The following is a 22,937-nucleotide window of genomic DNA, read 5'->3' as shown; positions in this document are numbered from 1 at the left end:
GGAGGGAGGAAGAGCCCATCACGTTGGCTGAAGCACCTGAGATCCTGAGGAAACATGAAATCCTTGCCGTCTTCATCTTCACGGATGTGGTGCTGCGCCCACCTCCCCAGGCTCATCTCATCTCCATCTGTCACTTGTATTTGCGTGTGCTGTGCCCAGCATGTTACACGTCTCATGTCTGAATCCTCAGGGTGTCGCGGCACATTGCTTGACACATAAGTGGGACTCAATAAAAGGGTGATGAAGTGTGGAGGCCCCCAAACCTAAAAGCCGCGCTGGGCTTCTCCTTTTCCTGCTCTTCCCACCTCCAGTCCCCTAGCAGGGCCTTCCGTGTTCACCTCTGTGGCAGGGAGCAGCCAGCTTTTTTTGTAAAAGGTCAGATAGCAAATATTACGGGTGGATGGGCCATATGGTCTCCATTGTAACTACTCAGTTCTACCCTTGTGGTATGAGATCTGCCACAGACATCACATAAGTGAATGGGTGTAGCTGTTACAAGAAAGCTTTCTTTACAAAAACAGGTGCGGACAGGATTTGGCCTAGTTTGTAGAACCTTGCTCTAGTCTATAATACATCTCAAAACTGTTCTTTGCAAAAGGAAATTATACTGAGAAAACCACCTATCCCTGGAGCCTTGTATCCTCTTCAGAAGTAACTTGAGAAAGGTGAGTGGAGACTTATGTGGCCGAGTGCGCATGCTTACGCAGAGGTGGGCCTCCTTTCACCAGACCTGCTCGCCTCCTGGCTCTTGGATAGGTCTCTCGCTTCACCCTTCGTTTCTGAAGGCTCATGAATTCAGTAGCTGGTGCCACAGCCCTGCCACTTATTCCCTGGGTGACTTTCTCCCAGGTCCTTAGCCATGAAGAATCTCTCCTGTGTCCTTTACAGAACTGGAGTAATATTGCTACTTTCCTTAGGAGTTGTCCTAAGGGTTAGCTATGGTCATCTATCTAAAATACTTAGCACAGTGCCTGGCACAGAGCCAGTGATCAATAGCAGTTATTGTTAGTATTGATATTCTATTATATATTCTCATGTATCTCCACATAACAATGCAGCAGAGCTTCCTGTTTAAGAACATGGGTACCTGAATCCATCTGCCACGGTCTGAATCCCACCTCCGTCACTTACTATGTGACCTTGGGGAAGTGTCTCAGTTTACCTAACTTGCAATTAAATGAGTTATATATAAAGTACTTAGAAGAATGCCTGGCAAAGAGTGAGTACTGTGCAAGTGTTATATCATCATCATCATCCCAGCATCCCTGACCTTCAGCATCCCTGGTACCCAGGTGTTGTGCTAGTTGCTCAACCTAAGGTGCCCCAGCATAAAGAGTAAGAGGGCCCTCCTCCCTGCCCTGACAGGGGCTGAACCTCCACCCTCTACACAGCAGGACTCAAAAGCTTCTGTCATTCTCCTCTCCATCCCCAAGAAGACTTTCCTGCCTGCTTTAAGTCAGGGACTGAGGACCCTTCTCTCCCCTTCTCCCCTCACGCCTTCTGCCTGGGGATATTTGTGTCCCTGGTGTTTATTTAGCTCCCATAATCAGGCTGCTTGTTCTGTAGTGATTGGAGTCATACAGAGCGGGTAAGAATAGAATCCACGGTCATTTGCTCCTGTAGAGAACACACTCACCACCACTGTTCACGGCCTGGAGGTCGGGGGGACGGGGGTAGTGGGTGGGGTTCATCCTTCTGCTGACTTTCCATCACCTGCTGAAGTAGCTCACCCCTTAGCGTTAGGTAGCCAGAAAACTGCCTCCTTTCCCCTTGTTTGTGTTGGGCGGACTCCACTCCTACGGACTCACATCTCCATGGTCATGTCCGTGACATCCCACCTTGAAGGGGGCTCCTGGACCCCTGCAGGCTTCTAGAGCCTGGTCCCCATGTGACCCGTGTTGCCTGGTTAAAATGAGCCTGAGAGCAGTGGCTGGATGCCTCAGGCAGGGGTGATCGAAGCAAGAAATAACACTAGAGCTATTCTCTTGTGTTTCTTTTTAAAACATGTATTTAATTAGCCAGTGCCATGGAAACTGTCCCACGAAGCTGTGAAATGCTCCGGTTGGAGAAGGGTTAAAAGAAATAAAACCTCCACAGTACAAATTAAATGCTTTGTCATTAACAGAGCTGTTAGAAATGCCTTTTCTCCAGGCATTAGCTTGTTTATCTTTTCCCCACCTCCGGGCAGCCTCCGGCCTTTCGCGGGTCTGAGGCAGCCGGTGCGCGGCTTCTGCTTAGATGACTGATGCTCATTATCGCCTGGGCACCCCTGCCTCTGCTCAGCACTCCCAGCCGCAGCGATGGGCTCCATCTTCCCAACCTCCCGCTTCTCCCAAGCAGCAGCTCTGAAGCTCTGTTTTCATGCGGGACGCCTGCCAGGGCCTTCTCTTGGCTCTTTCTAACTTGCTTCCTTCTTACCTTCTGATGAAAGAAATCGTCATGTTCTCATCTGGCGTCTGAGGGGATAGGGCCTTTATTCCTCTGAACAGCCATCAAACAAAATAGAACATGAATGGAGCCTCGTCTCCTGCCAAGGACGAGCCACGCATTGTTAAACGAGGACTGGGCACTTCTGCTCCGTGTGGCGCCCTGAGCCCACAGAAGTCGCTACCGCCACAGCCCACCCCCTCTCCAAACACCTGGGAAAGCTGGGTAACATACAATCAAAGAAGATTCAAAAGCAGGGCTGAGTTCAAAGTGAAGGGAAAGAAATCGTCAGTGCTGGATTCACAAAGAGGAGACTCCAAGTCAGAGTGGTTAGCGGTCGCTGAACAAAACCTCTCAGGGAATTACCAAATCAGCGGGGGCGGAAGCTCTGTGCCTGACTGGGGAGGGGTTTTGGCTGCAGGCCCCGTGTAGGAAAGTTGGGCTGTCAGAAAGGTAGGGATTGTGAAGAGCCAGCCTATCCATGGAACAAGAATAAGAACACCCTAGCCGGTTTGGCTCAGTGGGTAGAGTGTCGGCCTGCGGACTGAAGGGTCCCAGGTTCGATTCCGGTCAAGGGCACATGCCCGGGTTGTGGGCTGAATCCCCAGTAGGGGGCATGAAGGAGGCAGCCAATCAATGATTCTCTTTCATCATTGATGTTTCTGTCTATCTCTCCTTCTCTCTTCCTCTCTGAAATATATGTATATATATATATATATATATATATATATATATATATATGGAAAACTCCACCAGCCATCTTGGAAATTGATGATGAAAGCTTGCTGTCCACCCTGACCATGTTAGACTATAAAGAGAAAGGGCTTTAGAAATCATCTGATAGAGCTGACTACCGGCTCAGCCTCCACCTCTCCATTCTGAAGATTGGGGAAAAAATAATGTGCAGACAAAGAAAGTGACTCGTTGTGCTTATTAGGGTACAGTCAGACACTGAGGTGCACCTCAGCCTCAATACCAGTTCAACCCAAGGCAGAGATGCATAAGATAACATACAGCTGGGAGAAGAGGAGGCAGCCTCAGAAGCCATGGACCACGGCTGCAGCGGATTTCTAAGAGTGACTTAGCTGGCTGTGTGCAGTCTTCCTGTTTCTAAAAAGCACAGAACGCCTTTCTTTCCCTAGGATTGCATTGACTTTCAGGGCAGCCTTGGAATTCAAGGGGCGCATGGATAATTCTCCCCTTCTTTGAACCTGAGAGATCAGCTGAGCCACAGGAAACTCGGTGACTTGCCCGCGGTTGTGTCGCTGGGACTTTGAAGCCAGGTCCCTAACTACCACCGCCATGCTCTTGGCATCCCCGGTTGCTCCACTGGGAAGAGCGACTTTGTCAGCCCCAAAGGGCAGTTTTCCTCCATTTGGGGAAGAAGCAGGAAGCAAAAGGCCTATCTCATTGGCCAGAGTCCGCCTCCCAAGGTGGAGGTATCTCCTGACTGTCCGCATGGCAGATGCCAGAGACCTGGCCAAGAACGTCAGGGTGATGGCAGGAGATTGCCACCATGGGAGAGAATGGCCCTTGTGCTGCGTGGCATGGGGTGCTGGCCATGTGACAGGGACCTGACACTTTGAGTTCCACTCACAGGAATTTGGGGGACATCCCCTGACTGTCCAGTCTTCCAGCAGCCCAACTTTCCCATTGCAGCGTAACCACCACAGTGAGTTTTTCCTTCCTTTCCTTTTCCTCTCAGGATCCATAAGATCCATGAAAATGTGTTGCCTTCCTCCCATCATCTAGCCCTGAGAGAATACCCCAGAACAGAGACCAAATAAAGAGCAGCAATTCGAGGTATTTGAGTCCTAGTCCGCCACTTCTCTGTGCCTCATTTGTTTCAGATGTTCAATGAAGAGAACAAAGCATGCCTTCACCATCTCAAAGGGCTGATGTGAGACCCCAACGGGAGCATAAACATGAAGGAGGACTGAAGATGCAGAGGCCCATATAAACACCAGCATCACGGGTGAGCAGCATTAGCCTTACAGCAATCAGCCCACAGCTCCCCAAGCTTTCTCCTAACCAGAGCGTCCTGAAACTCCCCTTTCAGAAGGCAACCGAGTCCTGCCCGGTGTTGCTCAGGGGTTAGAACATCACCCCATGCACCAAAGGGTTTCAGGTTCATTCCCGGTCAAGGCCACATACCTGGGTTGCAGTTTTGATCCCCTGAGTCCCATGCTGGAGGCAACCAATCTCTCTCTCTCTCCCTTTCTCTCTCTCTTTTCCTCCCATCCCTTCCCTTCTACTCTCCCTAAAAATCAATGGAAAAAATATCCCCAGGTGAGGATTAAAAGAGAAGAAGAAGGCAAATGCTGGCAAATCAAGCTGATATCAGGCATTTATCTTTCGATGAAGTATCTTCTGTCCTGTGTAGTTCACTCAGCCGCATCACCTTCCTTCCTTTATCTGCAGCCGCATCACCTTCCTTCCTTTATCTGCAGCCGCATCACCTTCCTTCCTTTATCTGCAGCCGCATCACCTTCCTTCCTTTATCTGCAGCCGCATCACCTTCCTTCCTTTATCTGCAGCCGCATCACCTTCCTTCCTTTATCTGCAGTATCGCCTGGAGACTTGGTCTTCTGGAAATAGTCACCTCGAGGGCCTTTAAGATCCCAGTTCATCAAAGAAAGCATCAGCCATGCTCAGGAGGCTGTGCTGACGGTGGGAAGAAAGCAGAGTAGGACATTTCAGGAAGATATTTAACAAGAGTTTTCGGAATAAAACGTAGTTACTTAGGAAACTCAATTTACCAGAACAATTCATTTCCTGAATGTCTGGTTAGTCAGGGATGCTGCACGGTTACCTCCAAAAGCTTTCCAATAACTGCTGTTGAATTGGATTGAGCTCCACAGACCCTGTCTTCTCACTCACTAGAGCTGGAGGAGGTTGAAGAATGGACCAGCCAGGGCCCTGCAGCCTGTGCTGCTCTGCGCCAGCTGGAGGCTCCCCTCCGCCATTGCCAAGGTCCTGGCGGGGCGGCATTTATCTAGAGCAGCGGTTCTCAACCTGTGGGTCGAAACCCCTTGGGGGGTCGAACAACCCTTTCACGGGGGTTGCCTAAGACCATCGGAAAACACATATATAATTACATATTGTTTTTGTGATTAATCACTATGCTTTAATTATGTTCAATTTGTAACAATGAAAATACATCCTGCATATCAGATATTTACATTACGATTCATAACAGTAGCAAAATTACAGTTATGAAGTAGCAACGGAAATAATTTTATGGTTGTGGGGTCACCACAACATGAGGAACTGTATTAAAGGGTCGCGGCATTAGGGAGGTTGAGAACCACTGATCTAGAGCAAGCATGTCAAACTCGCGGCCCATGGGCCATATGCCTTGTTTATTTGGCCCGTATTAGCCTTTGAGTTTGACATGCTTGATTCTAGACTAGAGCAATCCCCCAGGGTCCTGAAACAGGCAGTCGGCCTGGGGTATAGCAGCAGCCCAATTTCCTCTCGGTGACTGAACCAATCGCCTTAACTCGTTATGGAACCTCTCTCCCTGGCTGTTGTTCAGTGACAAGAGGAGCCCAGATGTTTGGGGGGTGGGTGTCAGCTTCCAATTTAATGAGAATATGACTGTGTATATTCCCTGTGGACGCTCTCCTCCTTGAGAACTAAATGCCCCCAAGACCAAGAGAATGTGCACATCAAGAAGAAGTTCTAGAAATGTATTATTAGATATAACCGTGAGTTCCACCTTCTCTGCCTGGTTTTTGGACCTTTATGTTTTGGCTTTGGGGTAAATGGCACCCCTGGTTTGGTTACAGGTTTAAAGCATAGATGACATCCTGTAGGGCAACACCCCAATGTCTCCGGGTGCAGTCACTCAGCCAGAGTCTTACGTGAGCCTCTGGTTGCTATTCCACTCTTTTACCTGCCTTCAGATGATGGGGTACAGGGCAGGACCCCCAAATGTCATAGACAGGAGGCTATTACTGCACAATTTTTATATTGATATGAATCCCTTTGTTAGAGACAATGTTGTAGAAGATAACACTGAAAAAAGGATTCAATAGCTCCCCTGAGGATAGTGTTGGCAAGAGTTTCAGGGAAAGAGGTGAATTTGCATACGAATATGTATCTAGTCCCATGAAGGATAGCACTGCACCAAGGCACTAGTTCATCTAGTATTTAATTACTCAACCAGGCAAACAATATTTTTTTAATCTTCACCCAAGGATGTGGAGAGAGAGAGAGAGAGAGAGAGAGAGAGAGAGATCTGTTGCCCTCCATACCCGCCCTGATCAGGATCAAACCCAAAACCCAGGTATGTGCCCTGACTGGGAATCGAATCGGCAACCTTTCAGCGCACCAGATGACACACAACCAACTGAGCCACTCCAGGAAGGCACAACCCCGCAGGCTATTAGAGCCACTGCCGACTGCTTACTTACCACATTACATCTTGAATTCCAGGTGAACTCACCCAGATTGACAAATTTGATCCAATCCAACTATACTTCATCCTCCTTAGCCTAATACTCTTGGAATCTATTCACATATAATGCTCCCAAGGTTCCTGGCAATGCAAATAGAAAGATACTGCAATTCCTTTGGAGTTTAGCTCTCGCCTCCTGGAGAAGATCTTCCGAATTCTTCTCTGTGCTCTCACGAGCTATAACTCTCATGATGAGCCTGGAGGCAATGAGAGAAGGTGGGGCTAGGTCTGGAGGACAATAGATTTGCTAGGCAACTGCCCTATGTGAAGTCATAGGACAGTGTTTATGAAAGGGACCGCTTTCTCTAGCAAGGGAGATTCGAGGAGGACTAGGGGTTCATCTATCTCAGTTTAATTTGTGTCACCTCACATGTTCTTATCCCAGTTTCAATGTCCAACTCCTTCTCTACCAGCGCCCTAACACGATCGTAGAGACTTGGTGAAGTTGTACATCAAACAGGCATTGCAAATCTTCAGCCCACACAGTTAGACTTGAGGCCTGACCCACAGCTCTGTCTTCTCTGGGGCTGCATGAAATAAGAATGCTTTTAAGGCCTCCATAGAAACTTCTGGTTCTATACTCCTGTCTGGTTCTATACTCATGTCTTGAGTTGAACGTTCAAGTTTTAAAACTCCTCAATCTCACCCGGCCATTGTGGCTCAGTGGTTGAGCACACTCCCATGAACCAGAAGGTCACGGTTTGATTCCCAGTCAGAGCACATGCCCAGGCTGCAGGCTCGATCCCCAGCAGGGGGTGTGCAAGAGGCAGCCGATCAATGATTCTCTCTCATCATTAATGTTTCTATCTTTCCCCCCCTCTCTTCCCCTTAAACTCTCCAAAGTCAGAAGTAGCCAGCCCATCCTGCCATTATTATAATTATCACTGTTGCCATAGCAATCAAGTGCAGCCGCCACTTGATCACTTAAAACCTTGTCTTCCACTGACTCTCCATCCTACATCACTCTTAGCGATAATTTGAATATTTTAATGCTCCTCCATGCCACAGATCGCCAGTGCCCCATTTTGCCCAGCAACAAGATCAATTATGCATCCATTAAATAAGTGAGAGACCTGGTCCCAGAATCCCACTCTGCAGGTTGTTTCCTGGACCACTCCCTGTTACCAACTATTGTATCAGTCATGGTTTCAGCAGAACAGCACCTACCCCAGATGGTGTAGATGAAGATACCTTAATGAAGCGGTATGGTGGAGGTACAAGCAAGGTTAAGAGACCAAATGAAGGAGGCTAAGGCACTCGGGGCTCAGCCACCATGCTCAGTCACCACTTCCCAGGGTTGAAAAGACAATGAAAGAAATAGTGTCACTGAAGGAAAAAGTGGGAGGTGGAGTCTTGGTGGCGGGGACACATGCGGGAGCTGCGGTCCACGGAGGGTCGGAGCCACTGCCGGAGACGTGTTAGAGTGTAGGAAGGGGCAGGTAAGACATACGCCAACCTCCTCATCAAACCCATGGGGAAGCCAGAGGGCAAAGAAGCCCAGGTGTTGCAGTTCAAAAACGGTGAGTATCCTGGGCCTCAAACTGGGCAAAGAAGGGCTGAGATGGGATTTCAGGGAGGAGATGAAGGAGAATACAAGCCTTGTGGATGTCTCACTGTATCTGAGCAATATCTTCTTTCATCCTTCAAAACGAAGCTCTATGAGGCATGCGCTACTGTTATCTCCATCTCACAGATGAGGAAACAGCCTTGCTCAAGATTATACAAAGAGTGAATAGGAGGGCTGCAGCTTGAACCTGGGTAATTTGAACTTGAGTTTTTTTAAAAAAATGTTTTTATTGATTTTAGAGAGAGGAAGGGAGAGAGAGAGTGTGAGAGAGAGAGAAACATCAATGATGAGAATCATTGATTGGCTGCCTCTTGCATGCCCACAACTGAGGATTGATCCCACAACCCAGGCATGTGCCCTGACGGGGAATCAAACGGTGACCTCCCTATTCATGGGCCGAGGCTCAACCACTGAGCCACACTGGCCGGGCATTGAACTTGAGTTTTTATATCATGCTAAATGAGAGTAGTTAGGATGGAGCAGGCAGAGAAGTGGAGACAAAGGTTGCTGCCAAGGTATAGAAAACCTTGAGAGCTGGTCCAAGGAATCCTTCACGTTCTCTCCAAGGGCCAGCAGGGAGCGCCTCTCGGTCAGCGCTTTGTCCCACCCTGTGGGAATGAGCCAACCCACTGACCTTCACTTTCTCTCTGAGGAGCCGGAAGCACTTTCTCTCTTGAAGAGCCCGCCGAGCGCTCCTAGTGAGGTGGACACCAGCTATTTGTCCTCCCATGATCCATTTCCTTTCATGGAGTAATTATTCTGTGATAAAGCTTTGGGGGAACCTTCCTTCCACTCCTCTCAGGCCATGTCCTAAGCAAGCCAAAATATTGCATTTCCTAAGTGGCAATGATTGGTTAAAGATGGACGCATGACCTTAGACCGGCTCTTCCACAAAATACCATGGGCGGGCGCGCACGTACAGTGCGATTGAAACTTTGTGGCCCATGCGCAGAAGTCGGTATTTTGTGGAAGAGCCACGCTCAAGGGGCCAAAGAGCCGCATGTGGCTTGCGAGCTGCAGTTTGCCGACCACTGCCTTAGACCAAAAGGAACCAACAAAAGTAACTTCCTGGCCCTGGTTGGTGAGGCTCAATTGGGTGAGTGTCGTTCTGTGCACCCAAAGGTTGCTGGTTCAATTCCCAGTCAGGGCACATGCCCAGGTTAGGGGCTCCATCCCCAGGTGGGAGGCAGCTGATCAATGTTTCTCTCACTCTCTCTTTCTCTCTCTCTAAAATATCAATAAAAACATTTAAAAATATCTTTAAAAAAGTAACTTCGTGAAATTTTATTAGAGGAATAAGAACCTGAGAGGAATTGGGGTACAGCTTTTGCTGCCAGATTTCCACAGAGACCAAAGCCAACGGAGAGGATGGCAAATGGAGAAATGAGCAAAGTCATGTCCTGGGGGAGGTTTGAACCTTGAATCCAGCCATAGCCACAGCTGGTCCATCCCTGGACTTTTGTTACATAACCACAAAGTCACTTTTTTTTTTTTTTTTTTTGCTTAATACAGGTTTCTGTCGTTTGTAATCACGAGGCAAATGTGGCGAGGTGAGGCTGGCCTGCCTTCTCCAGAAAGAGCCCAGCCTTTGCCCCTATCCCTCAGGGTCTGGGGAGCCTGGGGAGGGGCCATGGAGGAGACCTGTGTGGTGGCAGAGGGTGAGAGGCCCCGGGGAAGAGGAATGTGTCCTCTGGGATCAGAGACAAGATAAACACTAGAATCAACACATGCCCCGGCAGAGGTAGGTTTAGCAAACTTTTTTCTCACAGGGCTTGAGAGATCCAATTGCTTTTTGAAAAATAATAGAAAGGAAACAGCCAGTGTGGCTTCTTTTGATACCAGCCTGATTTCTTGGCTGTCACAACACTTCCACGCAACACGTGTGAGACGTCGCTGGGCTGCCTCTTTCCCCTGAACCCAAGGCAACAGCAGCAGAAGTGCAGCTCCACCTGCAGGTGATGATTGGTCAGAGGCCTCCTGAGATCGCTAACCACCTGGATGGTGTGCGGGACCCAATGCTTTTTCTGAATCTTTGAAGTGGCTTCGTGCAAATGCAACATGGGCTACGGGTGCAAACCCAGCCTAGCAGCCCACACTCCTGCCTTCAGTAGGTAGCGTCCTTGGATCACCTTTGAAATCCATCTGGTCAACCTTTACAACCATAAACAAAATGCCGGCCGTCGTCATCTTCCTCAGGGAGACAGGACTATTGGGCTGTGGAGGTTACAAGGTTACATTTCACCGTGGCCCTGAGACTTCTTGTTCCACCCCCACTACCCATGCGCCCCCAACGCCTGCTTCCAGAGCTCTCTCTGCTATTCTGCTCTCTCGCTTTCTTCCTTCCAGGTAAAGCTCGAAGGAAAAAGTATGTTTTGTTTTATTCAAGATTAACCCTTCACTCTGAACCCTTACACTTAGGATTTAGTTTCCAGTTATTCTTTCTCTGTCCTATATTTGTTTTAGAAAATTATTTAATCAGTTTTATGGAAGCATAATTTACATACAGCAAAACGCAATCATTTTTAACAAATGGGTGAGTTTTTTTTTAGGATATTTTGTTTTATTTTTTTAATTTAATTTTTTCCATCACTCTTTATCTCCTCTATGCCCTGTTCCACCTCTACCCACTGCCTTCCCACCCCCCAAAACCACCACACTGTTGTCTGTGTCTATGAGTTCTCTCTCTTTTTTTTCTTTTGTGCTCAATTCCTCCACCCTCCCTCACCATCACCCACCGCCCCAAGCTGTCTGCCTATCTCTATGAGTCTGTCTCTATTTTGCTTGGTAGTTCAGTTTTTTCATTAATTTCCACATACGTGTGAAATCATATGATACCTGCATTCCTCTGACTGGTTTATTTCACTTAGAATAATGTTCTCCAGGTCCGTCCATGCTGTCGCAAAGGGTAAGATTTTCTTCCTTTTTATGCAGAGTAGTATTCCACTGTGTAAAAAAAAAAAATACCACAGCTCTTTAATCCACTCCTCTACTGATAAACACTTGGGCTGCTTCCAAATCTTGGCTACTGTAAATATGCTGCAATGAACATATGGGTACATGTATTCTTTCAAATTAGTGTTTCGGATACCTTTGGATAAATTCCCAGAAATGGAATTGCTGGGTCATAAGGCAGTTCCATTTTTAATTTTTTTAAAATATATTTTATTGATTTCAGAGATGAAGTGAGAGAGAAAGAGAGATAGAAACATCAATGATGAGAGAGTATCATTGATCGGCTGCCTTCTACACACCCCCTACTGGGGATCGAGCCCACAACCTGGGCATGTGCCCTGACCTGGAATTGAACTGTGGCCTCCTGGTTCATAGGTTGACACTCAACCACTGAGCCACGCTGGCTGGGCCATTTTAAATTTTTTGATGCAATTCCCTACTGCTTTCCACAGTGGCTGCACCAATCTACATCCCAAATGGGTAAGTTTTGACAAGTGAATACACCCGTGTGAGCACTAACACCACAAGCATGATATAGAGCAGTTCAGTCTTGCCCCAAAGCTGCCCCTCAGTCAATTCCCTCTCAAATCCACCCCCTCCCCAGCCACCTATGCTGAGAAGCGACAAATTTGCTTTCTGTCACGCTACATTCATTTTGGCTATAATAGAATTTCATGTAAATGGAATCACATAGAATACAATCTTTTATGTTTGACTTCCTTTGCTCCACATAATATTTTTGAGATTGATCATGTTGTATGTATCAATAGGTCACCCTTTTTATTGCTGAGTAGTATTCCATTGTATAGATATAGTACTATATATATATAGTATATTTTTTTGATTTTTTACAGAGAGGAAGGGAGAGGGATAGAGAGTTAGAAACATTGATGAGAGAGATACATCGATCAGCTTCCTCCTGCACACCCCCCACTGGGGATATGCCCACAACCAAGGTACATGCCCTTGACCGGAATCGAACCTGGGACCCTTTAGTCCCTAGGCCGATGCTCTATCCACTGAGCCAAACCGGTCAGGGCAGTACAATATATTTATCCATTTACCTGTTCATGGGCACTTGGGTTGTTTTTTGCTTGGGGCTATGATGAACAAAATGGCTATGAACATACCTTTACAATCTTTGTGTGGACATATTTTTATTTCCCTTGGGTAAATACCTATAGTAGAACTTTGAGTTGTCTGGCAAATGTAGGTTTAATTGATAAGAAACTGACACTTTTTTTCTAAAGTGTTACCTACCCTCTGCCCAGTCCTGCCCACTGCTGTTCGCGCCAAGGGAACCAGACTGAGTTCCACAAAGCAGAGCAGAAACTTTATTCTTTTAAAACAAATTTTAATTGAATTTATTGGGTGGCATTGGTTAATAAAATTATATAAGTTTAAAGTGTACAATTCTATAGTGCACCATCTGTATATGGTAGGGCGTGTTCAGCTACCACAGTCAGTCTCCTCTGTCACCATTATCCCCCTTTTACCCTCTTCTGCCTTCCCCCACCCCCTTCCCCTTTGGTACTCACCATCCTGTTGAATGTGTCTATGAGGTGTTGTTGTTTTTTATTAATCCCTTCACCTTTTCACCTCCTCCCCTCTGACAGCTGTCAGTCTGTTCTCTGTATCTGTGAGTCTGTTTCTATTATAGTATATTCCATATATAAGTGAAATCATACAATATGTGTCTTTCTCTGACTGGCTTATTTCACCTAGCATAATAATCTCCAGGTCCCTCCATCCTGTCGAAAAAAGGTAAAATTTCCTTCTTTTTTAGGGCCAAGTAGTATACTATTGTGTAAATGTACCACAGCTTTTTAATCCACTCATCTACTTGATGGGCACTTGGGCTGCTTCCAGATCTTGGCTGTTGTAAATAGTGCTGCATTGAACATAAGGGTGCATATTCTTTCAAATTAGCATTTTGGATTTCTTCAGATACATTCCAGAAGTGGGATCACGGGGTCAAACAATGGTTCCTTTTTTAATTTTTTAAGGAAACTCCATACTGCTTCCCACAGTGGCTGCACCAGTCTGCATTCCCACCAACAGTACGCAGGACTCCCTTTTCTCCACATCCTCACCGAACTGGTTGTTGATTTATTGGTGATAGCCATTCTGACAGGTGTGAGGTGATATCTCATTGTGGTTTTAATTTGCATTTTCTCTGCCCGTTATTTTAGTTCCTCAAGGGTCTACCCCTAGGTTTTCTTTTTCCTCACAACACTCCCTTGCTCTCCAATGTCTCCCCAATTTACCCTCAACTTATTTAGCTCCAAACCCAGATGGACAACTGCCTCTGATGTATCTCGGTAGAATTCTATTTCTCACTATATTCCAGGGACCTTACCTCACCACTGTTCCACCCAAAGAAACCCCGAGGATTGGCCTCATTTCTCAAGGCCCTTCTATTCTTCAATATCTTTCGAATGCATCTAGTTCCCTTCACCCCCATGCTATGGCCTCTGTTCAGGCCACTTTATCTCCCTCGGATTTCTATCACAGTCCACACCCTCTGTTTCCCACAAAACCCCAAGAATATGTTTTTCTCTAATTTAAAAAGAGTATGAAATTCTTCTTATTACAGAAAAGAACATTGAGAATAAATAACACAATGAATATCTGTATACTGCCCCAATCTCAGATGGACCAATGAGCACAATTTCTGTCTTTTATTCTCACAGATATTTCTAAAACACAGATTTGAAATTTTGACAATGTCACCTTTTTTTTTAAATTAAAAATTGCACTCAACATAACTTCCAAACTTTCTGACCTGTCTTTTAAGACCGTCTGTGGTACTGCAGTGGTTAAGAGCATGGGCTCAAGGGTGTATACTGATGAGCTTACATAAGTAGCATATGAGTGATTTAACTTCTCTGAGTCTAAGTTTCCTCATCTGTAAAATGGGGATAACATTATGGACCTGTTTGGGGATTCACTGAGAGGTAGAAATTGTCCAGCATGCTTTGTTTTTGTACACGCCATTGAGTCGGCTCTGACGCCCGACGACCCTATGAATGAGTGGTGCCCACAGTGTCCTGTCCTCTGCTCCTGTGGACTCATGCCTAAGGCTTCTGTTATGGAGTCAATCCATCTCAGATTTGAAATGGTCTTCCTCTTTTCCTGCTGCCTTCTGTTTTTTCCAGCATTTTTGTCTTCTCCAAAGAACCCTACCTTCTCACGATGTGCCCACCGTAGGATAGCTTCGGTTTGGTCAGTTTTGCCTCCGGCGATGTTTCTGGCTTACTTTGCTCTAGGACCTACTTGTTCCTTTTCCTAATGCTGTAGGATGGCCCTGCAGCTTTCCCCCAACACCATATTTCAATTCTTTTCCTATCACAGTCATCAGGAATACAAAGGTGTGGATGATCTAATGACATATCTTCGCTCTTAGTGGTCTTTTTTTTCTTTCTTTCTCTTGATGATCTTTCTTAATATTCCCTTGCTGCCCTTCTGAGTCTTAGCACAGTACCTGACATATAACATACATGTTAGATTTCTAACTCTTCTATCCTGGATTCCGAGGCAAGAACGGTGGAAGGAAGTGGAGGGAGGGAGCTTTCAAAGGAAGGGGAGAGAAAAAGAAAAATTTTAAGGAAAGAGTTGGATAAGAGGGAAAAGAGTAGGACAGATGGAAGAGGCTCTCTCAGGACGAAAGGGGACGTGGTGTCTGGTAGGATTTGGTATAATTAGGTATAATGAGGTGCTGCTGGCATGTGGTCTAATCCCAGGGCTGGGCCACAGCTCACCAGGGGGCAGTGTGGAGCCCCGACTCCTTTGCCTATAAACCCCCTCCCTGGGGGTGCTGGGGGAACAGGACTCAGCTAATGCCAAGTTCCTGGGACAGATTCTGCTACTTGTTATTTGAGGGATAGGACAGGCATTGAGCTTTCTGGAGATTAATTTTTGATTTATTGGTGGTAACAATGATTTATTCTGATCTATCCCCAGGGCAAAGAAAGGGCTGTAAATATTTTAAATGCTGTTAGCCCGTGACGAGAAACATCGCTGGTAGATGGGAATTTCAAATGCCTTCCCTAAATTACGTAAAGGCAAACTGCACCCTTGCTAGCTTGTTTGAGACGGAGGCTGGGGTAGGGTAGAGAACATATTAAGTTGTTATCTTATTAACTCAGACAACGCCTTATGTTTCTCCATAAAGCCCATTTGCTTTCCCTACAGATTGGGTCGGACTGACCCTCACAGCTTCGGAGGCAATGCCAGGAGGCAGCTGGCAGAGTCCTGGCGAGCGAGCGGAGTGGCCCGGGACAAGAGCCACCCCCGCCTTGCTCTCCTGCAGGACCCAGGGCTGGGACTGGAAGCAGGAGGGGTGGGTGGAGAAAGCCTCGGACCAAGAGACCCACCGTGATTGTGTGGCCTTTGGCGAGGCATTCTGACCCGGAATCTCAGTTTCTCCACCTGTCAAATGGGGTGGCCGTCCTCGCTGGTGTGTCAGGGTGGAGAGGGTCTGGTGTGATGGTTGGAAGAACAGCCCATGGGTTTGTTGTTCCAGCCTCCTCCCTCCCCTTGGTCCTCGCACCAGCCCTGACCACCAGGCAGAAGGGAGCCGGCTCTGTCCCCTCACGTGACCAGGAAACGGCTGAGTGATGAGCGGAAAGCCAGGAGCAGGTTGTGGTGATGGTCAGTGTTAGCCTCTCTGGAAGTGGAGACTAAGTGAGGCACTTGCCTTTGGGGTGCAAGATTCAAGGAGGGGGGGGGGGCAAATCTCAGTAACCAAGAGGAATCATTTTAGTGAAATATTTTTTTAAAATCAAAATTAATGCAAACATCTCTAATGAGCAAAATACCTAATTTTTAAATAAAGACAGAATCCGTCAGCCCTCATTTCATAGATCAAGATCTCTCTCGCCCCTGAGTGCAGAGGTGGGGGAGAAAGGAGGAAAACCCGCCTGGGACCCCCTATTGGGAGTTTGTCTGTAGGTCCCTCCATTGTCGAGGGTAGAACTCCTCTTCTCTGACCTCCAGCTTTCCCTGGAGGCAGGGGAGCTGGCAGCCTCCTCAGGGCTCTGGGTGAGGCCTGGCTGGCTCGCAGTCCCTGCTCCATCACTCACTAGCTATGGGGTTTGGGGATAGTGGCTTACCATTTCATAAGTCTCAGTATCCACTGTAAACCTCAGTTCTCTGATTTGTAGCTGCCTCGTGGGTGATGGTGAAGACGGAGTGGGATAATGTGCAGAAAGCACTTAACAAGGGGCCTGGCCCATAGTAAGTGCTCAGTACACCTTAGTTATTATTTTTACCTGTAAAATAGGTGTCGTGTCCTCAGCCCCAAGTGAGACAAATGGTGTGCTAGAGACATAATATTACCAAAAGGAAGGGAAAGAGACCCACGCACGGTGCTCCATCCCACTCCTGGAGCCACCAGGGAGACAGTACTGCCTGCTCATCCCTCCGGCTCCTAAAAGAATCCTGGGTGTGGCCTGGGCAGCCAGCCCCTTCCCAGGCAAGTCCAAGCCCGGACCCTGACCGGCTGGACCACAGGCCACCGTGAGTCTGCGCATCCCAGCCACACACGGCCTGGGGCAGGTGCCGGCAGGATACAGCAGGCTGTGGTGGAAAAGGGACGTCAGGGCAGGGAGCCCCGAGGGTCTTGGTGACTAGTCCTGCTTCCCTTTGAGAGACGGGTGCTAAGAGCATGGAGCTAAATGGATGGTGCGTCTTGAGCCAGCACATAATCCATTTCATTCGAAACTCCATCTCCATGTGCGGTCTCATCTCCCTTTGTCTCGTCCCCCTCCCTGGTTTTCATTTAAGTTGCTTTACATCCATTGCGAAAGTAGGTGGAAAATAAACACACCCTATCTGTATTTACCCAGTTTCTCATTGTGTATGTATATATTCTTATGTTTCTCTTTTCCAAAAATTACTGCCTGCTGATGCCTGCAAACGGCTGTCTGCGTGTGCTAATTGTGTAGCTGACTGGATTTAAAACCGCGAGCTCTGATGGTACCCAGGAAGCAAGGAAACGGTTTTCGTTGTCGGTATAAAAGGCAGGGCCGGGCCGGGTGTCTGCCCTCAGAAGCGTCAGCTAAGGTAGTGGTTCTCCACGGGGGCCAGTTTGGCTTCCAGGGTGGGGGGCAGGGGGGGGCATTTAGCAATATCTTGAGACATTTTTGGTTGTCACAGCTCAGGCAGGGGAGGGGGCCCTGGCCTTGCTACTGGCATTGGTGGGCAGAGGTCAAGGGTGCAGCCGAACATCCCACAACGCAGGCCCCACAGCAAGAACGCCCAGTCCCAAATGCCCACAGTGCCGAGGCCGAGATGCCCTGACTTGCGGGTGGGCCAGTTCTAGGAGGGAGGAGGGGCAGAGGCTCGTAGCTATCAAGGGTGGCAGCCTTCTTACCCAGCGGAGGAAGGAGGGCGGAGAGGACCTACCTCCTCCGTTACCATGGACCTGGTCTCCCACTCAGGCCACAGAGAAGCAGGAGCAACTTGTGGGAGAAAGGACTTCTCCAGGGTCCCCAGGGCGGGTCACACGTCAGGGGAACCTTCATTCCGCACTGGGTATCTTCCAGTTGCCCCTCCATTGCCCTTCCTCTCCCCGAAGCTTCCAGCTCTGTTCAGCCAAGGGCAGCCCCCGGCGGTGGTTCTCAATCTTCTGGCCTTTTAAATACAGTTCCTCATGTTGTGACCCAACCATAAAATTATTTTCGTTGCTACTTCATAACTGTAATGTTGCTACTGTTATGAATCGTCATGTAAATATCTGATATGCAGGATGGTCTTAGGCGACCCCTGTGAAAGGGTCGTTCGATCGCCAAAGGGGTCGCGACCCACAGGTTGAGAACCGCTGCCGTAGAGGGTCAGAGGGAGGGAGCACAAGGAAGGGGCCTGGACCCCGGGCCATATCTGAGGGCTGCCTCAGGCTGGCTGCACCCTCAGCTGAGACTGCAGGTCCTCTGGAGCTGGGCCCCACATTCTCCTCACAGGGGCTGCTTACAGTCTGCAGGTCACCGCCTGGCGAGCCTCCTGGGTTGGAAGCGCTAACCAACCAGCAGGGCCCGCTGTGCTGGTGTCTGGTTCCCCCGACCCTGCCCATACCCCTGCAATCGTCCCTTCATTCAACCTTCCTCACATCCTCCCAATGTGAGTGTCATCTGTCTTCTTCGGGGATCATAGCTGCCACACATGCACTTGTTTGTTTACTGGATGTTCACTGAGCACCGACTGTATACCTCGGCACACACTAGGGCTCAGCCACACAGGTAACAAAACCCAGGTCCCTGCCCACCGTCCTCTCACTGAGGACAGTGTCGGTGTGTCTGGCTGGCTTTCTGTCTGGGTGGAGCCTGAGAGAGGGCTGCTCCCAGGGACAGGCCAGTCATCTCAGCTTCCTGAGGCCACACCCACAAGGCCAGAGGCCGCAGGCTGTCGCCCTGATGGCCCCCCCACCCCCACCCCAGCTCTGCACCAGCCACCTCTGCATGCCCGGCAGTCATCAGCCTCTCTGGCTCACATTTTCCTTGTTGAAAGGTGAGAGGTTGGGATCGATAACCAACCTGCAGGTGTTCAGTATTTGGAATTAAAATTTCCTGGCCTGGGTTGCTGCCCCAGTCCTGGGAGGGGGCGGGAGAGCAGGAGCAGGCGTCCTGTCTGTATCCAGGGCCTTCCAGCGGGAGCCCTGGTGAGGACAGGAGAGGGTGGGCCCTGCAGGTCCTGCTGCTGGGGTCCTGCTGGTCTTCTGGGGTATGAAGGCGGGGCGAGCTCCCCTGGGTCCTCTGAGGCCTCCCGACTCCTTCCCACGCTCCCCAGCCCCTGCTCACCATACCTTCTCTCCGGCTACCTGTGTTCCTCTAGTCCAGGCGCTGCGAGGCGGGGAGCACTGGTCCCCTATCACACCCAGTGTGGCCCTGCTGGTGCCAGCTAGCAGGCCGGGCAGCTTCCTAGGCAAACGTATGCGCAAAGCTTCCTGGGTCCCCGGTCAGGGCCTCCGGACGCCAAGGGGTCGCCGTGGCTCGGGGCGGTGTGCATCCTCCAGCCCAGCCTCGCAGGCCTCTCTGCTGCCTGGCGGACCTCAGGGCTGGACCCCGCACCCGCACTGTCGGAAGTCTGCGGGGACTGAAGGGTGAGCCAGGGGCTCCGGCAGTGAGCAGGCATGAACAGGCTGACGCTGGCTGGGCCGTGTGGCCCATGGCGCTCGGTGCCAGGCGCCTGCAGAGACCTGGCTGAGGTGGGCCATCGGAGAGCCCTTTCTCGACCAGGATTCTGAGTCTAGAGAAGGCGAGGGACTTCCCCGGGAGCACAGGGCTGACCGAATGGAAGAGCAAGGATTCGAACCCAGGACTATGGTCTCTGACCCTGGGAGCTGCTCATGACGCCACACGCTTTTCACCTTACAAAGACACCCTCCCTGGCCTCCCCCCCCCCCCGCCCCCGCTCACTCCTTGGCCCCCTGGGGAACGGCAGGGTTGAGGGGGAGCTGCTGGTTGCCAGCACCTCGTCTGTGGGGCTCTCAGGCTCCCGAGGGCCGTGAAGAGGATGGAGAGTGCCCAGGGGAGCAAGGCCTCTGAGCTGCGCCCTCAGCACGTGGCTTTCTGGCTGGGGCCACCCCCTCCGGCACTGGGCAGAGCAGGCCTGTGGGCATCTTCACCTGGCATCTGGTGGGCAGGGGGGAAGGCAGCAGGGGCCTGGGAATAGGAGCTCCCGCACGCTTTGCCTCAGCGCGGTCCCTTCCCACACAGGAAGCGGAGTTCCTGACCCGTCAGCCAGGGACAAGGCCGCTTTTTCCCTTTGAGCCCGTGAAAGGCAAAGATGAGAAAATTCCCTTCCTCCCTCCCTCCCTCCCTCCTTCCCTTCTCTCCCATCCCCATCCTCTCCCCTCCCCCAATACAGACTTGGCTCACAACTTCCTTTGTGCGTCCCTTTTCAGGGCCTTGTGACCTGGCCCGGCCTAATGACTGCTTCTTATGGCTCGTCTCCCTGTTCTGGCCCGATGCCTGGCAGGCTGAGGGCCCCTGACAGAGGGCCCTTAGGAGGAGCCAGCGCCTGTTTGCTTCCTCCGCAGGGGCACGAACTGCTCGGTGCCGGCTCTGGGCTCGGTGCTGCCTGCGAGAGATGCTCAGAACCAGAAGACTTGTCCCCGCCTTCAAGGCTCCTGGGCTGTAATGAAGACCGTTCACAATCACGCAGGGATCGTACAGTAGCCTCAAAACCGCTGTCCAGCCTTTCTGGGAGGAGGAGAGGAGCGAGGCCCGAGGCTGCCTCAGACGTCACGCAGGCACAGGTGGGTGCTGAAGGATGCGTGGGGTGAGACTGGTGAAGAGGGAAGGGAAGGCTGTTCCAGGTGGGGAAGGGGAGGGCACAGACAGGACAGGGTCCCCAGAGGGGACAGCCCTGTCCAGATCCGAGGATCAGCCCGGGGGAGAGGTGCGAGAGGATCTGAGGTCCGCTCCTGTTCAACCCCTGCTTGCTGAGTACCTACTGTGTGCACACACGGATTGAGGCACCTCAGATGCATGCGGTCACTCACTCCTTACAACAGCCCGGTGGGAGAGGCAGGGCAGCCAGCTCTGGGGAAGCTCTGAGAGGTTCAGCAAGTGTTCAAGGCCAGGAGACAAAGGGCAGCGGCAGTCTAAGCCAGCGGTTCTCAACCTGTGGGTCGCGACCCCTTTGGGGGTCGAACAACCCTTTCACAGGGGTCGCCTAAGACCATCGGAAAACACATCTATAATTACATATTGTTTTTGTGATGAATCACTATGCTTTAATTATGTTCAATTTGTAACAATGAAAATACATCCTGCATATCAGATATTTACATGACGATTCATAACAGTAGCAAAATTACAGTTATGAAGTAGCAACGAAAATAATTTTATGGTTGGGGGTCACCACAACATGAGGAACTGTATTAAAGGGTCGAGGCATTAGGAAGGTTGAGAACCACTGTTCTAAGCCAAGGCCTCGGGTTCTACAGCGGGGCCCTCAGGTTGGCAGCAGGGACTTGGCAGGAGCTGGGCACTCCTTCCACAAGCATTTCTGGGGCACCTAACAGCTGGGTGCTGGGGCTATGCCCATGAGTAAGGCGGGGAGAGCACCTGCCTCATGGAGCTGCAGCCCGGTGTGGAGACAGCTTTTCAATAAAGAAGTATGTACATATTCATATGTATGTAATTAAAATGTGCTTTTATTTTAAATGCAAACCTCATTTTTAATACATATATAGTGCAGGCACTATGAGAGCAAGTAGCAGTGTACCAGCGGTTCCAGACTTCTCTATAGAAGGTACCTAAGGCCCTGATAGGTGGCTCAGTTGGTTGGAGAGTCGTTCTAATATGCCAAGGTTGCAGGTTCAATCCCCGGTCAAGGCACATACAGAAATCAACCAGTGAATGCGTAACCAGGTGGAACAACAAACCTCTCTCTCTCTCTCTTTCTCTCTCTCTCTCTCTCCTACCCCCCTCCCTCTCTCTCTAAATCAATAAATTTTAAAACATTTTAAAAGAAGGTACTTAAGAATGGTCATTGGAGGGGGCCTCGGGGGCTTCTTTTAAAAGCTTTGTAAGGGCCTGTGTTCTCCCATGCAGTGGTCTGGGGTGAATGGCTGACGACTGGCTGTGGGGCGGTTGCCTTGCAAGATCCATAGTGATGCGTTTCCTGGTGTGAGCATGCCCACCCGTTCCACGGACCAATGGGAAGTCACGGAATGCAGAGCTGAGGAGACATGCACGCAGTCAGCTCGCAGGAGCTCCTCGAGCAGCCAGCGCCCCACTCAGTTATGCTTATCGGGGTGAGAGCTTCGGAGGAACCGAGGGAGAGGATGGGGCTCTAAGGTCCCCCAAGTCCCCCCTTCATGCTCCTGGGCTGTCCTACTCTGGAGGGACAGCAGAGGATCGTTCCTGGTTTCCTACCTGGGCTGTGCTTGGGGACTGCCCTGTGGGTCGCCTGCTACGCCTCCAGGCGAGCACAAAGTCCAGCTTTGCTACCCTCTCACCCTCTGCGCTTCCAATCAGGTGTCAGGTCAGGTGAGACACCTCCAGGTCTCTGTGCGGTGCATCCAACTCACAGTGCCCCCATCCCGTCTTCAAAGCATGCCTGCAGCAAAGTCTCCAGGATGAGTGGCGCGCCCCCTGCAGGCAGGATCACGACATTGCAGTATGTGGAGTTGATTGGGCAGGCAGCCTAATCACAGAGAAATGAGCTCGGGTCTTAGAGCCAAGAACTTGAATTTTTAAAAAATATATATATTTTTTAGTGATTTCAGAGAGGGAGAGAGAGATAGAAACATCAATGATGAGAGAGAATCATCAATCAGCTGCCTCCTGTATGCCCCACACTGGGGATTGAGCCCTAACCTGGGCATATGCCCTGACTGGAAATTGAACCGTAACCTCCTGGTTCCTAGGTCGACGCTCAACCACTGAGCCATGCCAGCTGGGCTGTCTTTTCTTACTGATTAGTAGGAACTCTTTATTTATTAAAGTAACTTCTTGTTTATGATGTTTCAGATTCTTTCTCAACCTGTCGTTTGTGCTTTATCTTTCTTTCTACAGTGTG

The sequence above is a fragment of the Myotis yumanensis genome, unplaced genomic scaffold (assembly GCF_028538775.1).
Source record: "Myotis yumanensis isolate MYYU_CA2020_CCGP unplaced genomic scaffold, mMyoYum1.0.hap1 SCAF_17, whole genome shotgun sequence".
Taxonomy (NCBI): domain Eukaryota; kingdom Metazoa; phylum Chordata; class Mammalia; order Chiroptera; family Vespertilionidae; genus Myotis; species Myotis yumanensis.
The sequence above is the reverse complement of the archived record's forward strand: the minus strand, read 5'-3'. Positions refer to the sequence as shown.